The sequence below is a fragment of the Macrotis lagotis genome, chromosome 2 (genome assembly GCF_037893015.1).
Source record: "Macrotis lagotis isolate mMagLag1 chromosome 2, bilby.v1.9.chrom.fasta, whole genome shotgun sequence".
Classification (NCBI taxonomy): Eukaryota; Metazoa; Chordata; class Mammalia; order Peramelemorphia; family Peramelidae; genus Macrotis; species Macrotis lagotis.
Window position 1 is genome coordinate 243,415,297 of NC_133659.1, and position 18,700 is coordinate 243,433,996.

Consider the following 18,700-nt stretch of genomic DNA (forward strand, 5'->3'; position numbering starts at 1 on the left):
GTCTTTTTAGCTGAGGCCCAAGGAGGGACAGGGAAGAGAAGTAAGTTTTTACCCCTTTGTTCTTAAAAATCTACTGTTCTTGAAAGAGAAGCCTGAAAGTCTGAGGGGGTAGGGGGTGGCTGCTAGGAAAGTTGCATAGAGAAGGGGTCTCTGATGTTCCCCCCTCCCTCTCAACCCCCATTGTTTAAAGGAGACACTGATGTCTCCTTTTTTTCTTTTGAACTTATAGTACTGAGTACTTGATTATATATGCTACCTGGTATTATTGCCTTATTGTTTCATATGTTTATTAACTTTCCTACCAGATGTGTAAGCTTTTTGTCAAGTACTCTGACTCCTGTATCTAACAGTGAGCATTTAAAAAATCTTTTTTTAAAAAATTGCCTTATCGTACTGAATAAATCCTACTTCATTCGAAGTTAATGCTTTGCATAGTGAAATTACAAGATTCCTCACTGCTCTGGACAGTTTACAACCTAACTTAGGAAAGTAGAACTTAGATATTTAGGAGGAACTGAGGCTGATTATGAATGTAATCACATCATCAAGTCTAAAAGCAAGACAATCCCTGGAAAAATGCCATGAATATTATCAGATACAATATTTAAAAGGAAAACTATTCCTCTAATATTATTTTTCATATAAATAGCTTGTTACATATTAGAATAGTTTCAGAAAAGTAGTTCAATGGAGGGAAACATCTTTAAAGCTCAATTTATCTTTGATACTAAATTTTATCTTTTCTCCCATACCCCTTTTCATTGAATGCCTATTATTCCTAATAGCAACCACATTCTGCTGTTGTCTCCCTTTAAAATGACTCTTGTATCCATCTCTCCTATTCTAATAATCCTAGTGCATGGATAAAGCTGAGTCCCTTTGTTCTTCCTCTCCAGTTTTTCTCAGTCAGGTTAAAATTAGCTTCAAGGGCTGCTTTGAAAGTGAAAAAAAAATATAAAAGAATGTAGCAAGAGATGAGAAAGAGGCGCAGTTTGAGGCTTCCGTGTTGTGTAGGGCAAGGAATCCCTGCCCAGAGCAGGCCAGTAGTGGTCCTCCTAATGCGCTCTGCGGGGGGACTCCTGTGGCTCCCTCAGATCCTCTGGGGGGTCCGTTGGGTCAAAATAGTTTTTATAACATTACGAAGACGTTTTAATTTCTACTACAATAAATAAAACTATAATTCACATGAACAAAAGTTTTTTTGGTGGGATGTCCTCGATAATTTTTAGGCGTGTTTTAAGATTTAAAAAAAAAAAGTTGACTCATTTATCCGGGCTTAACGCTTTCATTTTACTCATGAAGGTATTGAGGCCTGGACACTGGAAAGGCTTCCGTCAGGTTACACAGGTGAGGCTGCGAGCCGGGGGGAGGCCGGGAGCTCCACCCGAATAAGCGGGTGCCCTTGCCCACGCTTCCCCCGAGACGGCGCTTCGCCAGGAAGAGCTGCGGGACAGGGGCGGCGGAGGAAGCGGGCGGGGCGGGGCCCCGCGCCTACAACTGGGCGGCAGCTCTCCGCGCTTGCGCAGCAGCTCCGCCACGCCCTCCCAGTCCTGCGTGGCGTAAGCGCGGAACGCCTCGGCTGGCCGGCTCTGCCCGGAATAGCAGCCCTCCCCTCCCCCTCCCTTCCCCATGACGCCATCCTTCCCCCTCCGCTTCGGGCCCGGGAGCCCGGCCGCTCCGAACCCTCGCCCCCACCCGCGCTGCGTCACAGAGGAGCTTGTGACGGCCCCGCCCGCCGGAGACCGCGCGCGGAGGTCGGGCTGCGCGTGACGCGGCACTAGGGAGGAGGGCGAGAGCGGGAGCGAGCTCGCCTGAGGAGGCGAGGGAGGAGGCGACCGAGGCGCCGAGGACCGGGGCTGCGCCGGGCCAGGCCGGCTGGCGAAAATGTCCGTTTGACATTGTGCAGGTGAGGCCGATGCGTCCCAGCGGCCCGGACCGGGCAGGGTTGTGCGGGCCTCGGTTGAGTCCCGCTTCGGCCGGCCGGCCTCGGGACTCCGGCCGGGCCGGGCCGGGCCGCGCTGCTCGGGGACTACCGGCCCGACCTGCCCACCTGCGGGGCCGCGCCCGGGCCGGGCCGGCGCTGTCAGCCAGCCCTGCGCCACCGCTGCGGGAGGGGCCGCGCCCACCCCGCCTCGGCGGCCTTTCCGGGGACGGAGGCCTCTGTGGAGGGCCCGGGAGACCGCGGAGGCGGAGCGGGAGGGCCGCGCGCCGGGGCCAGCCAGCCCGGGCCACCAGCCAGCCCGGCCCAGCCAGCCCGGGCCGTGCAAGGAGGGGCCGGGGCCGAGGGGGATGCGGGTGTGGCAGCGCCACCCCCCCCATGCCCTCCCTCCCTTAGGGGAAGGCCTTGGGGTCGGGTACGTGTCACCCAGGTGTGTTGCGCTCCCTTCTCGAGGGTGACAGCTGAAGCATCGACGGAGCACCCTTATTTTTTTCTAGAACTAAAAGGGACCTTGGGCGTTGATCCAGTCCCCCTAGGCATTTTATAGATGAGAAAAGTAAGGCCCAGGGATGTTAGGCGGCCAGGTGTCAGCGCTAGTCAAGGAAGACTGAGTCGGTGCTTTGATTTCAGAGATGGAGTGCTCTGCCAGTGTACTAAGCTGTGGGGTAAATTATCCTCTTCCCCAAATACGTGATTGAATGATGATACTATGTGACATTTTGCAATTCGGTTATTCTTCAGTCCCAACAAAAGTCCCACTACCTTCAGGAAACCCACACCAGTCCCTCTTAATTCTGTGTGGTTTTCCTTCCTTCCTTCCTTCCTTCCTTCCTTCCTTCCTTCCTTTCCTTTCCTTTCCTTTCCTTTAGTTTTTGCAAGGCAATGGGGTTAAGTGGCTTGCCCAAGGCCGCACAGCTAGGTAAATTATTAAGTGTCTGAGGTCGGATTTGAACCCAGGTACTCCTGACTCCAGGGCCGGGGCTATTTATCCTTTCTTTAGCTTGATTCATATGTGTGTGTGTGTGTGTGTGTGTGTGTGTGTGTGTGTGTGTGTCTGTGTGTGCATAAAATTCATTTATTTATTTATTTATTTGCAGGCTATCTCTCTAGATTGTAAGCTCCTGAAGACAGGGACTGTCTTTTCCCCCCTTTTCTGCACAGCACAGTGCCTTGGAGGCACATAGTAGGCCCTTAATAAATGTTTATTGAATTGAAGTTCGACTTAAAAGTGAAGCTGGGATTAAAAACTAGGTCCTTGGTTGCTATATCTTTCTTAGCTGATTGAAAGATCAGCTACTTTAGTTGGATTCAATCTAATTAACTTTCTAATTTCTGTGTTAAAACTGGGGAAAAATGGAAGCCAAATTGGGAACTTTTAAGAATAAATTAAAATTTAGAATCTTTTTGTTTTTAACAAGAAGGGTTTATAAGAATATTTGGGGGTGGCTAGGTGGCATAGTGGATATAGAGCACCTGCCCTGGAGTCAGAAGTACCTGAATTTAAATTCGACCTCAGACACTTAATAATTACCTAGCTGTGTGACCTTGGGCAAGCCACTTAACTTCATTGCCTTGCAAAAAACAAACAAACAAACAAAAAAAAGAATATTTGGCAGACTTGTATAGTTAGTGACAACTCTAGATAGGTGCCTGTAGCATAAAGCTTTTCTAAGTCCTGTACTCAGAGAAATAAATTTAGGATAGGAGACTGTTGCAAGAGACTGTCTACTGAAGTGATTTTTTTAGTAGCTATACCTGTATACCATGTATAATATAATAATGCTTGACATAAGAATTGTCAAGAATCTGTGATAACAGATCTAGTTGATTATTCTGTCTTCGATCATGGTGTTCAGGAATCCAGTCTTGAATTTAGGTTTAGCTGATCCAGACTTTTATTGAACCCCAAGGCTTTCACTTTTTACCACTTTAATTTATGGACCTTCCTGGAGTCAGTGAACCAAAGATTGTCCATTTGAGTTCATAGATCTGCTGCAACTGATCTCTTAATTTGTCATTAATAAGGTTATGCCAGCAAGAACATGCTTCAGATCATGAACTTTTATTTAGAGATTTATTTACAAGGGAAAAGAAAATATAGAAATTCATAAATAATTCAGGACTAGGTAATTGTCATATATTTCTATATGTTAATTCCAGACTGACACCTATACTTTCTAACCTAAGCCTTAAATAAAATTCTCCAGGCTTAGTTGGTCCTAACCATCTTCTAGCCTGGCTCTCATACATAAAAGAATATCGTCTTTGCTACTAGAATGCTCTCAAGCTGATTTTGAGATTTCTCTCTTAGGTGTGCTGGATCAAGCTCTTTTGTTCAAAATATAATCCCTGGATCTCCCTCAGCCAATCTGAAAGCGACCTGATGGCCTGCCTTTTGGTCCTTGCTTTCCTATCTAATCACTTCCTTTCCCCCTCCAAATAAATACAAGCAGTTATATACTGCAATGTTTCCATGATGTCAAAGATCAGAATGATTCAACCCAGCAAATAAATTACTTGAAAGTTTGCAAAGTACAATTCCTTTAAAGTTTAAGAACTATGGTACCAGACAATAGTTTATGGGAGTAAATGGTTGACATCCCTCATGCCAACCTCAGAAATTTAGAGACCCCATTGTCCTTTGACAACTCTTTAGGATCTGTCAGTACCTAAAGTTTTAACACACTGTGATCTTTTTTTTTTTTTTTTTGGTATTATCTTTTAAGAATACAAAAACAAAGAATTTTGGAGCTGGAAGGGAACTCCAGACTGTTGATCTTTTTGGCACATTGGAGTTTCAGGAAGCACTCAACAGTGACTCTGTCATACTTAGATTACAATTTAGAGCCTATTACCTTAATAAATGGAATTTCCACTATTTTCCTTACTTTCCATGCTGTGAAATTCATTTTCCATTTTTTGCCTATTCTGACACTATCTGAAGAGCTTCCTGTAGTTTATTGCTCCCTTGAAAAGTTTAGTTTTATCTGCATATTAGTAAAAATTTCTAATAAGATCAAGCACTGATTGCTGAGGGAATTTTACTTCTCTATATAGGAAAATGTCCATTTATCCCAGACTGATAGTTCCTGACATCAGTTCTTTTAATTTTTAACAACCTTGCCTTCCACCTTATCTTACATCACAGGATCTTAGATTTAGAGTTGGAAGAAGAGATCTTTAACGGTTATTAAGACTCACCTCTCTCATTTTACTGATGAAGAAACTGGAATCCAGAGAGGTTAAGTGACTGTCCTATTAGGACTTTCATACAGCTAACAAATGTTTGAAGTGGAATTGGAATCCATATCTTCCTGACTCTATTTTCTACCATTTCCATCCACTATACCATGGTGACTTTTTAAAAATGATCTCTATTCTGTGAAACTTTTATTAATTAAATAAATTATATTTCTTGCTTTTTCTTTGTCCTCATGCTTTTTTCTTTTATCCCATTAAATAATTTTCATTAATCAAGTATTCATTTCTTTTTTTTCTTTTTTGGTTTTTGCAAGGCAATGGGGTTAAGTAACTTGCCTGTGGTCACACAGCTAGGTAATTATTAAGTGTCTGAAGCTGGATTTGAACTCAGGTGCTTCTGACTCCAGTGCTCTAGATCCACTGCACCACCTAGCTGCCCCTAGCATTCATTTCTTTAAAAAAAAAGTTACTTTCAATAAGTTTGCACCATGTTTTGATTTTATGATTTCTTGGAGACCCTGTTATGTTTTGTTTTCCTCAGCATGAGTTTGATGTAACATGATATTCCTATGAAGCCTTTTTTATGAATAGGAGTTTAAAGCATGAGTTTTTCCATTTTTGCCTTGCTAATTTTTTGGAGAAATGTACACAAGTGGGGCGGCTAGGTGGTGTAAGCGGATAAAGCACCAGCCTTGGAGTCAGGAGTACCTGGGTTCAAATCCGGTCTCAGACACTTAATAATTACCTAGCTGTGTGGCCCTGGGCAAGCCACTTAACCCCGTTTGCCTTGCAAAAATCTAAAAAAAAAAAAAAAAGAAAGAAATGTACACAAGCCTTTCATCTCCTGAGGATTCTAAATCTTGCTTGCCTACTGCTCTGTACAGTCACTACCTACTTTAAAAAAAATTGAATCTCCTGTTTTTCTGTAAACTGGTGGTATTTCAGTAATCTTAGATTCCTAAGATATTTATTATATCTATATTTTCTATATTATATTTATTAAGGAAGAAGTCATTTTGGGATTGTGTTAGTGTTTGGCTTGTAGTTTGAGTTGATGGATGTACATGTTTCTACACACACACGTATATGTATATTTAAGTTTGTTGATTTTTGGCATGATTTTCACTTCTCAAAAATTCTACTCCACATAGAACCTGTCTTGTAACAAAAAAGAAAGAATTAAGCCAAACAGATGGACATAGGGATCATGTCTTAGGTTTCTAGCCTGGAAAGAGATATATATAATTGCTTCTCTAGGACCAAGATTGGTTATTAATCAGTTTAGCTGCTTTTTTTAGTGTTCTTATTCGTATTTTTGTAGTCATTGCTTATATTTTTCTCTTTATTATTTTCTTTACTCTTCATCAGATAATATATCTTGTTACTCTGAATTTTCCATATTTGTATAAGTATTTATAGCACATATACAACATATTTCTGAATAACATTAGAGAGAAAAGCCAGGAAAGGCCCTTTGCAGGAAGTAGGACTTGAAGGAAAACAGGAATTTCAAGAGTTTGAGGGGAAAACAAAGAACTTTCCAGGCATGATGGGACATCCAGTGAAAAGGCATGCAAGAGAGGGAGCATCATATGTGAGGAATAGCAAGTAATTTAGTTTGTTTGAACCATAGAATGTGGAGAAAAGTAATATCTAAGAAGATTGAAAAGGCAGGAAAGAGCTATATTGTGAAAAACTTTAAATGGCAATCTGAAGTGTTTTTATTTAAACCTAGAAGTAGTAGTCTTTGGAATTTGGCCAGATCTTGGCTTCAGAAATCACTTTGGCTAGTTATAAGGAGAATAGATTGAGGTAGAGAGACCAAATAGGACACTATTAAACCTTTTCCCCTTCTCATCTCTGTCTCTTTACTTTGTCTTCAAGTTTAAGCTCAAATCTTTCATCCTGCAAGAAGTCTTTCCTAGTCTTCCTTATCTTAGTGCCTTCCCTCCAAGATGATCTCCAATTTATACTATATATATATATATATATATATATATATGTATGTACAAACATTTTACATAGTTGCTTGAATTTTTGTCTCCTGTGGGTACTTTAAGAGGCACAGACTATCCCCCCCCCCCCTTTGTATTCCCAGTGTTTAGCACAGTGTTTGGGGCACATTTAAAGTGCTTAATAAATACCTGTTTACTTGACTTAATACAGTCTATATAAGCCAGCCAAACTGTCTGAGTCTCATATGTGACATTCTGTCTCTATCTTTTTACCCCTTTCTTTTTTCTCCCTTCCCCTGCCCCCCTCCCCCCCCCATGCCTGGAATATATATAATTTTTTTTTGCAAGACAATGGGGTTAAGTGATTTGCCCAAGGTCACACAGCTAGGTAATTATTAAGTGTCCGAGGCTGGATTTGAACTCAGGTTCCCTTGACTCCAGGCCTTGTATTCTATCCACTGTGCTACCTCTCTACTCCCCCTCCCCCCTAAATATGTTCTTTACTTATTTCTGCCTTTTAAAATACCTAGTACCCTTCAAAACTTCTTTAAGAAGCCTTCTTTTATTTCCTTTCCGCCTTCCCCAGTTACTAGTGCCTTCCTTATCCCCATTACCTTCTGTTTATTTTGTGTGAAATTTTCATTAAGTGTCCATGCTTAAGGGACTGTTTTATTTTTGTTTTTATGTCTCTAGCACCTAGTAAGATGCCTGGTATAGTAAACTTTTAATAATTGCTTTTAATTGATTGATAATTTGAGTATGAGATAAGTCTTCAGGGTTAATTAATTTGCACTTCCCTTTAATAATTTGGACATTTCCTTCCTGTCAATCAAACTCCTTTTACATTCTAGGCACTCTGGGAGGGATACATATACAAATTTGGATTAAATTCTGGGGCTATAGTTCTTGTCTTTAAAGAGCTTACATTTTATTGTGAAAGATGTACATTCATGAATATGAGTGTACTAGAAGTACTACAAAAAATACAGTGATTGAAGTGGTGTGTATGGGGGGGAATAGGGATTGTGAGGACAACTAGAATCAGAAGCCTCCTAAAAGGAGGTTGCATTTGAGAAAAGAACTAGGGGTTCTAAGAGGAAAGTGAGGAAGAGAACATAGTAATACTTGAGGGCATAAAAGACAATATATATAAAAACATGAGAATATTGTGTATGGGGAAACAGTAAATAGATCAGTTCGAAAGGAACATAGTTTTATTAGAGGAAGTAGTGTGAAATCAGCCTGAAAGGGTAGTAGCCTGCTTTAATTTATGTAATAAACATTTGGGTCAGGAGCTTATGTAGAGGTATGTGGTAGAATGTGTAAGATGCTTCATCTTACACGTTCTTCAGTAGAACTGTTTTTTTAGTATTCCCAGAGTCTCTGTTCAATGGGGCACAAAGTTTAGTGGATTTTTTCCCCTTCTATCTCTGTTTCTCTCTACCTCTGTCTAACTGTAGGCATTTGTAGCTATGTGAGACTTTGTTCTCTTGTTAGATTGATTAATAATAGTTGTTTTCTTTTAATTGTTATTAGCCTTATTATAAGACTTGGATTCAAATGAAATTTCTTTCAAAAGAAAACATAAGACTGAAAAATAAACACTAAGTATAGATCATAATCAGGTTTTATACAGGTAAGATATTTAAGGGAAAGTGTGTGTGATCTGTATTTGGACCATTATGTTCTTTGAAGGACAATATGTTTGTAAGAGTATTGGGTAAAAATCAGAAGACTTCAGTTTTGGGCCTTGCTCTTTTTAGCTTTGTGACCTTAGGTAAGTCACTTAGTCTCTGTTTTTCTCACTTGCTCTTGTTTTAAAATGTGGAGCTTGATGATCACTAATATTTCCAAGGTCAGAAATTGTGAGGCAATATTAGACCTTTCTTTGTATGTTCCTTCCCTGATTTTTTCAATTCAATTTAGCTATGTGTAAGACATTGGAGGGGTCTGCCAATAAATGTTTGTCAATCTCAGGCTCTATGTTAGGTATTAGGGAAATGAAGAAAAAAAATGACACTCTTGTCCTCAAGGAAAGAAGAGCACGTACGTGTAAAAGGATGTTTCAAGATATATACAAAATAATTTCAAGGCAGCATGAGACACTGGCAACGCAGAATCAGAAGAGGCAATTTATAAAAGATGACATTTTGAAGTGAACTTTGAAGAAAGCAAGTGATTCTAAGAGGTATAAGTGTTCTTTCTTTCTTGGGAAAGAATATCTTCTGTAAGTCAAAAGAAGGCTGGACATTTTAACTGGAATGTAGAATTCATGAAGGGGATTAACAGATCTCTTGCATTTATCCCCTGCCTTAAGTCTCCCCTTGTTCAATCTGCCCTTCCCAGAGCTTCCAGTGATAATTACTATAGCAAGATCTGACTATATCACTCAACTCAGTTAGCTTCATTGACTTCCTGTTATCTCTAGAATAAAATATAAATATAAAATATAAAATCTCCTCCATTAAACATTTTAAGCTCTTCATACTCAGGCTCCAACCAACTTTTCCAGTTTTATCATACATTAATCCAGGAATTTAGGTTTATTAGGTAGTAGGAAACTAGGTGGTAATAGTAGGTGGAGTCAGGTCTGGTGTGAAGACCTGAATTCAAATCCTACCTCAGACACTTAAAATTTTTGTGTCCCTGGGCAAATTGCTTAGCCTGAGTTAGCCTCAGTTTCTTCATCTGTAAAACAAGGAAGAGAAGGAAATGGCAAACCACTCCAGTATCTTTGCCAAGAAAATCCCAATGGGGTCATGAAAAGTTGGACATGATGACAACAGCAACAACAAAAATTCAAGATTAATGTATTGGAGCCTATATGATTATTCTAAATGCAGTATATGGGATTAGACAAATTGGAAGCTGAAAGTCTAGGAGCCCATTCCTATATAGCCTAATGGGGTTGAACTAGGGCAGTGGGGGGTAGGAAATGAAAAGATTCTGACTCTAGAATTGGAAGGGACTTCAGAGAAGGAAACTGAGACCCAAGGTTATGTGACTTAACCCTTATTTCATGTCATACTGGCATTAAGCCTCAGAATTAGAGTTGAATTGTCAGGCTATGATTCCAGAGAGAGTGCTCTTTTCATTGTACTACTCATTGGAAATGGGGTAAAGGAAGATATTTAGTAGAACTTGGGGGAGGTAAATAAGTTAACTGGGTTTGTAGTTTATGTATACATGGATTTTAGGTCAGAAATTGGAACAGATTGAGACTCCTGTAATCCATATACTGGTTTAAAAAAAAGCCATATCAAAGGAAGTCTGTCAAAATCAGGGATTTTCAACTGAACACAGTTTCATATTCTAAGCTTTTGTTTTTGGTCTGCTGTCTAAAGCCTTTGGGAGGGGCTGGATGACCTAATATTTTTTGTTCTTAGGTGACCAGAAAGATATGTCAGTGGCCTGAGATCATAGTTCCCTCAGCCAATCAAATCTCAAAGACATTTATAAAGGAAACACTAATTTTGGGGGAGAGGAAGGATAGGTCCACCTCTACTTTTCTCTTCTTCTCCTGACTCATAATGAATTCTCATCTGACAACTCATGGACTTGTAACATCTTTTTTTTTTGAAGGACAGCTAGCTGCTATTTTTTTCAGACTGTACAGCTCCTTTTCTCAAATAACCTTATTTTGTTCTGTAACTCCAGATGTTCAGTTCCAGTGATCCTCTTTTTTTTTTTTTTTGGTATAACATTCTTCAACCTTTTAATCTCCTGAAACTGGTCAAGATTCCTTTCTGTGTTTTTCTTCTTTGTTTTTACATTGAAGCCCTTCCTGTTTTTTTTTTTTTTGTTTTAGAGCATTCTTTTTTTTTATGTGAGATTATGAAGGTCTTCCTCAAGTCTCTTTACCTTTTATGTGGGTGGCCTCCATATTGAAATTAGATAGCAATAATTTGGGCCTAAAATATGAGACTCAGTGTGGATCATTGCAAGGATCTCCTGCCTTCGATGACCTCCTGGAAGTGACAGCCCCAGTACTTGTCTTTTTTCCTAGTGTCTATTCTGTGTCCTTATCCTATGAACCTTTGTTTAGGTTCATGAATCCTAGGCACTGCTTGGAAGTGATCTTCCAAGAAGAGATTTGAAGGAACTAAAGTGGAGTATTGTAGGGAGGATGAGGGAGCGGAGCTATAGTGAAATGTATATGTAATTGAAAGAAAGGGGATGCCTCTAGCTAACTTGGTGGTAATTCTGAATCTCTGAGTAAAAGGTGAAGGAAAAATTATTAAAATTTCCCATGGGAGAACAAGAAACCCTCTCTACAGAGGCTTTTTTTTTAAGGTTTTTCCAAGGCAAATGGGGTTAAGTGGCTTGCCCAAGGCCACACAGCTAGGTAATTATTAAGTGTCTGAGACCGGATTTGAACCCAGGTACTCCTGACTCTAGGGCCGGTGCTTTATCCACTTGTGGCACCTAGCTGTCCCATCTACAGAGGCTTCTAAAGAGGCAAAGTTCAGTTTCAGTCTCCCAATGTGGCTTTCGGGGCAGGGGTGGGGGGGATATTTTATCTGAGTGAACAAGACAGTCCTGAGAAGGGGATGTTATTTGGAGAACTTCAGAATCAATATAGATCCTAGAATAGGTTCCATGTAAGAGGTCTGCAAAACATATTAGTCATCATGTGAGAGAAAACACAGAACCCAAAGGGAAAAGAAACTGAAAAAAATACAGAAAATAAAAATTTATTTTATCTGCATCAAACAAAAAGCCTGAGCTCCATCTCTTCTTTCTCTGGAGGTGTGGATAGCATTTTCTTCATAGTTCTTTGAAATTGTTTTGGATCATTGTATTGCTGAGAATAAGTCATTCACAGTTGATCATCGCTCAGTATTTTTGTTACTGTGTACATTGTTCTTCTAATTCTGTTCACTTCATTTTGCATTTCACTTCATTGAAGTTTTTCCAGATTTTTCTGAAATCATCCTGCTCATCATTTCTTATATACAGCTATATTCAGTAACAATCATATGCCACAATTTATTCAGCCATTCCCCAGTTGATGGGCAGCCCCCCATTTTCATGTTTTTTCTACCAGAAAAATAAATATTTTTGTACAAATAGGTTAAAGATCAGTCTATTTAGGAAGACTGGCAATAATCTTGTCAACAGTGACTAAGAGAGAGACTCCTACCACCCCTTCTTGTGATTTTCATGGGAAAATCTATTCCTTTACCTTTATAGAGATGGAAAATGGAGACATCTTTGAACTTCTGGGCAATAACCAGGAAAATTTCAATTAGCCTTTGTATAAGTAATATACCCCCTGCCTTGTTAATCTCAACTGGAATAAAATTAGCACCAGGTAGTTTGCCAAATGAGAGAAGTCTAAACTGGCATTTAAAACCTCCTCTTCAATTGGAAGTTCAGCTAGGGATGAATTGATTCAACTTCATGTCAATGACTTAATCATTGATGACAATTAAGAAAATTACGGAAGTGTTCAACGCATTTTTCCAGGATCATGTCTTTATCACTAATCAATGTGACTCCATCAGCTTTGAGTAGTTGATATGCACCAGAGGTCTTTGAGCCATAAATAACTTTCAGGACATCATAAAAGTGCATTGAATTGTTACTATTAGTATAAAATTGAATTTCTTCTACCTTCTTATAGAACCTAAAATCCTGCATCTCTCTAATCCTCACTTGCACTTCATCTTAGATGTAGTTAAATGTTGTCTTCTTAGAGATGAATAAACCACTCTGGGCTTCTGCTTTTGTTGAATATGAATATTTAGCTTAGAGAGGATAAGTCTATGGTCAGTTCAAGACTTTGCACCACACATCAACTTCCTCATTCACATCCTGTGTCTCTTAAGCACATTGATGATGAGGGTTTCCAGTCTTGATAAAGTTTTTCTTTGATTTCATCAGTATTCATCATTGTAGGACCACATGCATTGCTTGATAGTGGCATGGCACTTTCCTACAAGTGGCAATCACTTTATCATGAGCTTGTCAGTCACTCCTTTTGGTAGGCAACAAGCTTGTTGACTTAGATTAGTTTTGATTGCAAAACTTATGCCAACTTCATGGCAGTCCCTTTCAGTGTGGTCATTCCAAAAATATATAATATATATATATATATATATATATATATATATATATATATATATATCCAGATCTGACTCTGGTAAGCTGGTCTTCATTTGCCAACCTTGTTTCCCTCATGGCTGCTATCTTGCAACAAAAGCTGTTCGTCTTTCAGGTCTGCTGGATTTTGTGTGCACATGCCACATATTGATGGTAAGTAGAATCATCTTTGCAAAAGTTTTGTATATTTGTACATATTTTATGTGTTTTGATCACAGAGGTGGGATCCCCGAATGCCATGGTAAACAGGCCAGGGTTGGGTATAGCAGATAATTTTTAGGTCCCCTTTTGTAACCCTTTCCTACTGTAGGAGGTAAATAGCAGAATCCTTTAAAAAAGGCTGCTCAGCTATCAGGGAGTTGCCTAATTCCACTGCTGTTCATTTCAGTGAGAAAATGACCCTTATGGCCTGGGGGTTGTGACTATAGCTCCCATTGTATCCACACCTGCTACTTCATTTCTTGTCTGCCACCACAGGTCTTTGAGATAGGTAAAAATGGTAAAATGATATTGGGTCTTTTGATTTGCACATAAATTGGGTTTAAGTGAGGCAGAGTTATTTCGAAGACCTCACTCTCTCTCTTTTAGTTATTGAAGTCCCATATGTCAAGACAAAAGTGGTTTCAGATATGGGAATGACCTTGTCTAACCAAGTTCTAAGCCCTCCATAGCACCGAATTCCCCCTGCCTTCATGGCACTTTGGAACAAATTATTGTCATCTGCCCATTTCACAGGAAAAATCTTCACATGCTTGGGTAGACACCCCCTCCCTCCTTAACTCACCAAAGGGTTTGAGACCCTTGTTACCCTCAACTTGATTTAGCTTGTATACAGAAATGGTTTACTAGGATGTGGCCACTGTACAAGCTACCACTTATTGGAGCCAAAGGTGAGGGTTGAGAATTATGTGGACATCAAAAGTGGAAAGCAGATCTGAAAAGGATTTGACAGCCCTCATATCAGATTCTTTTCTGAACACCCTACACCCCACTTCAATTATACATTACTAGTGAAGTATAATATCAATGTTTGTGAAATTCCTCTATAGAAAGGGGTCCCTGACATCCTTCTGGGCCCTGAGAAATTCCTTAGAAATATAACTTTGGCTAAGCACCTTTGGGTCTGAAAATAGTCTGATATGACTCAAGGGGTCACAGATATACCATAAAATTGGCTAAAGATTTACAAAGCACCCTTGTTAGCCTAATTATCTTGTTGTATCTGTTAAATTCCAGGACTGCCTCCCCCTTCCCCAGATGCAGCTGGAACCATAAGATAGTAAAGTTCACTCCCTCAAACCTGTGGGAAGCCCATGAATATGTGACTCCCTTCATTTCAGGAAACATGTTCAGACATAACACAGAGACCCTGACCCTTTCCCACTCTATCCAGCCCCCTATCTATACTGAGCCATATGTTTACATATGTTTGTATTAGTATAACAAGACAATATATCTAACTGCTGTCTTTGCTTCTGTATCCTGCTTACTGTCCGTACCTCCCCCTCAAAACACTATAAAAACCCTATTCTCTGAACACTCAGGTACTGTCTGATTTGGGTACTCATCATCCTCAGGCAGTCCCCGGGAATATTAAAGATCTCCAAACTTATCAAATTCTGGTCTCCTTATTGCTCTTTGGGTTCAACACTAATTCTTTTTACTGTTGCTGTTCCTTTCCCCCCTCCTCAACTTCATTTGTTAAAGGACTAGAAGGAAAAAAAGGAAAAAAATATAGGATATGATAGAGGGAAAAATAATTAACATGACTGTGACTGTGAATTGGATGAACTCACCCATAAAACAGGAAGGTAGTAGGATCAGCAATAAGTTGTTTATAGGAAACAAATGAAATATATTCCAACCTTAAAATTAGGCTCTGGAGTCATATTTTTTTTTTGTTGCTTCAGATGAATTAAAAAAAACAAGGTGCAAATCATGATATAATAAAGCAATAGTAAAAATAGAAATGCTTCAAAGAGATAAACAGGAAAAAGACCTAATAAATTGTCTCCTTCCTTTATTTCTAGTCTGATCACACTTTACTCCCTTCCAAGTAACTGTGATCCAGTGTTTCTGGTCTCTTTGCTATTCCTCCCACATGACAATCCATCTCTCAACTCTCAGCGTTTTTACTGTCTAGTCTTCTACTCTTAACTCTTTCTGTTCTTATTTCTGCCTCCTGACTATCTTGGCTTCTTAAAATCCCACCTTTAACAAACTTTTCCTAAATCTTTTCACTACTAGCATCTTCCCTCTGAGATTACAATCTCCCAGTTGTCCTGCCTAGATTCTGATTAGTGGGAATAATGAATCCTGCAAGGTCATTGCGTATTTGAATTTACATTTTTCAAAGTTATAAATATCTGTAAAACATGGTATTTGGTTCTAGCCCAATGGAAATATGCATTGAAAATTTTAAAAATCTTCTCTTAACATAATAGCAAAGGTTAATAAAAAATGTATTTCTGATTCAAACAATTACTATTGGCCCCAAAGAGAGGGAAAAGTTTTTATTTAGCATCTACCATTATGTCAAGGCATTTTGCTTAGAGCTTTGCAAATATTATTTGAACTTCATAATAACTCAGGGAGGTAGGTACTAAAGATAACCCTACACTGATATGATGAAAACATCTTTATTGTTTAAAGTATTTTGGCCATGTAGTCTAAACTGTTTTCTATTTCTTTAAATTCTCACACACATACTGGTAAGGTGCAGAAAACTTTACATCTTGGCAGATTTACATACTCCATTTTCATATAGTCAACCCATATACCAGGGGCATTAAACATGATATTGTCTTTGAAATATTTTTCAACTGCATTAGAAAAATAGCTTTAATTACTTAGGCTTTCTTATTTGACCACCTTAGAACTGGAAGTAATAGATAGTTGAAACTTCTAGGATTTCAATATGTAATCAAATATTGATTTTCATTTAAAATACCCTAATTAAAATATAAATATAATAATGATAATAAATATAAAATAAAATCCTTTAAATATCTCTTAATAAGTGTTGGGTGATCCTCAGCTACGTTAAGGTTGAATTTTTTTTCTTAGATAATATAAGTTCCAGAAGGCATCCTTTTTCAGAATGAGTCTTTTTATGCACTAAATTCAAAATTTATTGATTAATGTGTTCTTTGATTATTTCAAAAAATCAAGACATCTAACTGTAATATCCTCATCTGCATTCTGGTTACCTCTTTAGTAGGTTTTTTTTTTTTTAGGTTTTTGCAAGGCAATGGGGTTAAGTGGCTCAAGGCCACACAGCTAGATAATTATTAAGTGTTTGAGGTAGGATTTGAACTCAGGTCCTCCTGACTCCAGGGCTAGTGCTCTATGCACTGTGCCACTAAGCTGCCCCCTCTTTAGTAGTTTTAACATTATGCATTATTTCTTACTATCTACTTCATTTCCATTTTCTTTATCATATAGTTGATGTTTTTATCTGAATGGGTGCTAAAAGCAAAATGTTTTTCATTACAGTTTTCAATCTATATATTAAAAGACATGCCATTACTATTAGTGTGACAGTATTGTTCCTTGTAGGTGTTTACAAACCATAAAAACTTGTGTTTACCCTTTTATTTCACTTGAATACCATAGATTCAGACATTTCAACATTTCATTCTATTTTAATAGCATTACTACAGTTACATCAAATTTATTCTAGTGTAATGTTAGTAATAACATCTTTTTTTGTGACAGCAGTGTTTCTATCTGAAATATTCTTTTTTGCTCATTTTATTTAAAGGGACTCTTTCCCCTCCCAGCCTCCCCTCTAACTTCCCTTCTCTTTTTCAAGCTTGGTGGTAGTCTCCTGGATTTCATAATGTTTTGGAATTTTACTGTATTGTAATCTAAAATCAGTTCTGAAATTCATACTTCCTCAATGGTTCTTGCCCCTGGGACTCCACCCTTCTTTAGACTTGATCATGCCCTTTTCCATACTTGTTAATGTTCCCTTAAACTTCTTTTATGTGTGGTCTTCCTCTGTTAGATTATGAATTCCTCTTGGGCAAAGTTGTCTTTTGCTCTTCCTTATATTCCCAAGCATAGAATAGGTATTTAATGTTTATTGACTGGTTACTTTGAAACTGTTTTTTTTTATTTCAATCTTTTGTTTTTCATATTATCAAAGATTTCTTTAGTATCCCTTCCTCTTTCAGATGGCCACCCACAAGCAGATGTATTTTTTAAAAGACAAAAAAAGAGGAAAAAACTACAATTCATCAGTAGATTGAAAAAATTCTAAAAAGATGTGATATGTAGCACTTATTGTCCTCTTACTCCCTTAATGAGTGAATTGAGAATGTTCTCTTAATATCTTTTCATTAGACTCTTTTTATTTAAACAATTTATTTTACAATAATAGTAATGAACTTATTATATATTAATATAAATGGTATTTTTATTTAAAAATCATGTTTTAAAAAATAATGAAAGGATGGACCTTATTCGTATCCTAAATGCTTGTTGGCTGGCTATCACAGGGTCATAGATTTAAAGCTATAACGGGTTTCAGATGTCTTTTAAGACCAATTTATTTTACAGATGGGGAAACTGAGACTCAGAGAGGTTACATGATTTGTCCAGGATCACAGCACTAATAAATATCCAAGGTAGATGCAAACCAGATCTTTGGTTACTTCTTTTAATTGATATTTTAGTTTTCCAATTACATGTTATTAAAGTTTTCAACATTCATCCTTATACATATTTTTAAGCTACATCATTTCTTTCTACCCTCTCTTCTTACTTTCCTCCCCTCAGTAGTGAACAGTTAGGTGAATATTGTGCATACACATTTGTATTTAATTTTATCAAGACTCTTGAAAAAAAAAGCATAGTTTTGATTATGGTTTGCAGAAGCACATCATATCCACACACAACCATAGGCAAGTACAGACTCTTGACTTAGTGCCATGTTAAAACTCTTGTCTAGCTTGCATCTATCACATTAATTGAATTTTGGCTCATATTAAATGTAACTTCACATTATTTTATAATTTTCTCTAAATTTAATTTTGCATATTTGAACCTACATTAATTGTGACCTATGTGTCACAGTTACTTAGATAATGCATTTTGACTCCCTCTTTAGATTTAGTTCCTTGACAGCAGGGACTATTTTTTTGTCTTTATATAGCTTTATATAGACTTAGCACAGTGGTAGGTTTATCTTAGGTAATTAATAGATGATATTTTGACTGACAATGCTTAATATATTCAATCCTGAACAGAATAGCAGCAAAATATATAAAGATAAAGCTAATTGAACTACTGAGAGAAACAAAGCACAACTATAAAACTTGAGGACCTCAATGGGTTCTTTTTACATATAGACAAAGCTAATAAAAATGTATAAAAAAAGAAAAACTTAAGGATCTGGGTATAATTTTAGAGATTATCTATGATAGATCTCTAGTGAATACTGAATGAGAATCTAAATGAGTATACTTAAGCCTCAACTTTTCATCACGTACTTTAC

The 18,700-nt window shown here is 38.2% G+C and overlaps 1 protein-coding gene across 3 annotated transcripts in view; it reads left to right on the forward strand.

The window, feature by feature from the left end:
• Positions 1-1,776: 1,776 nt before the first annotated feature.
• The window catches only part of NDEL1 (nudE neurodevelopment protein 1 like 1), an 88,081-nt gene continuing 71,157 nt past the window's right edge, over positions 1,777-18,700 (forward strand). Inside the window, exons 1-2 of one of the 3 annotated variants that reach the window (XM_074225585.1) lie at positions 13,300-13,353; positions 17,764-17,831. The gene's annotated coding sequence lies outside the window, so the exon portion shown is untranslated. Of the gene's footprint in view, positions 1,907-13,299; positions 13,354-16,238; positions 17,832-18,700 lie in introns of those variants that run through there. The other 2 variants (XM_074225588.1, XM_074225586.1) reach the window with 2 other exon arrangements.